Source organism: Mastomys coucha, unplaced genomic scaffold (genome assembly GCF_008632895.1).
Source record: "Mastomys coucha isolate ucsf_1 unplaced genomic scaffold, UCSF_Mcou_1 pScaffold5, whole genome shotgun sequence".
NCBI lineage: Eukaryota > Metazoa > Chordata > Mammalia > Rodentia > Muridae > Mastomys > Mastomys coucha.
In genome coordinates this window covers 101669200-101670900 of record NW_022196911.1, presented here as the reverse complement: position 1 = coordinate 101670900, position 1701 = coordinate 101669200, and positions in this window count along the sequence as shown.

Below are 1701 nucleotides of genomic sequence, written 5' to 3'. Positions count from 1 at the left end.
TAAGAGCAATCTTGTTCCGCTCATGCTGCTGATACCTGGATTATCACCATTTGTGGCCTTAGCTCTTATAGTCTTCATGTATCGGCATCTCTTTGTAGCCTCCCTTTCGATCCTCCAATGGCTGCAGCCTTGAGCATCTTCTCTTCCTATGTTACCTGCCATATGCATTGGCTTCTTTGTATCTTTTTGCTATCTCTGGAACCTCTGCTTGTCCTCACAACTGAGTTTTACCAATTATTTATATCCTCTGGATCCTACTTCTGTGTCAGCTGTGTGCCTCCCAGATGTTTCTCTCTATGGATATATGTACAGAATGTGTGTGCTTAATCCTCCTAAGGATCTCTTCAAGGCAAAAGTTTGGAGGCACTGACATGGCGCAGGAGAGAAAGGTGTTTGCTGTCAAATCTAGTGACCCAAGTTTGGTCCCTGAAAGCTACATGGTTTTCCTCTGAACTCCACCCACGTGCCATGGCATGTACATGTGTGTGAACACACACACATACATACAAATAAATACAATTAGTTTTTTAATATCATTTTTTCTTATTCAACCTTTTTAAAGTTATTTATAGCCTAGAGGTGGTAGCATACACCTTTAATCTCAGCACTTGAGAGGCAGAACAGATAGATCTGTGAGTCCGAGGCCAGCTCGGTCTACAAAGTAAGTTCCAGGATGGCCAGGGCTACACAGAGAAACCCTGTCTTAAAAGGTCAAAAACTAGGTATTTGTTTTCATTTCTTGTGCTTTGGTGTTTTGCCTGAGTGTATGTCTCTTTGAGGGAGTCAGATCCCCTAGAACTGGAGTTACAGACAACTGTAGTCTTCCATGTTGGTGCTGGGAATTGAACCTGGATCCTTTGGAAGAACAGCCAATGTTCCTAACCACTGAGTTATCACTCTAGGCCCCAATTTTTAAAAATTTAAGACAGAAGTTTTTATATGGCTGGCATTCAGTTTGTGTATTTTTCCACTTATGAATGGTGCTGAATATCAATTTAAGAACTCTTTGCACTGCCTTAAATTCAAAGATTTTTCCCTTTTTACTTCACATTTACAGTCCAAGTCCTTTGTGAGTTAATTTTGCAATAAAATGTAAAGTTCAGGTGAGCAGCTGCTGCTGCTGATTCCTCCTCCTCCTCCTCCTCCCCCTCTTCCTCCTCCTCCTCCTCCTCCTCCTCCGCTGCTGCTGCTTCTTCTTCTTCCTCCTCCTCCTCCTCCTCTTCCTCCTCTTCCTCCTCCTCCTCTTCTTCTGCTGCTGCTCCTGCTGCTTCTTCTTCCTCCTCCTTTCTCCTCCTCCTCCTTTTCCTCCTCTTCCTCTTCCTCCTCCTCCTCCTCCTCCTCTTCTTCTGCTGCTGCTCCTACTTCTTCTTCTTCCTCCTCCTCCTCCTCCTCCTCCTCCTCCTCTTCCTCCTTATCCTCATCCTTCTCTTCCTCTTCCTTCTCATCCATCCATAGTGTCCTGTATCTCCTGCACTGAATGCTGAAAAGACCATCTTCAGAATCAATGAGCCCCAAGTGTAGTGATACAAATCTGTAGTTCCAGTATTTGGGATCTGAAGCAGGAGGATTGCTATGAAATTAAGGCTCGTGTAGGCTACAGAGTGAGGCCTTGTCTCTAAGTAAATCAGTACCAAGGCACTTGTGTGTCTCTTTTTTTTTTTTTTTTTTTTTTTTTTTTTTTTTTTTTTTTTTTTTTTTTTT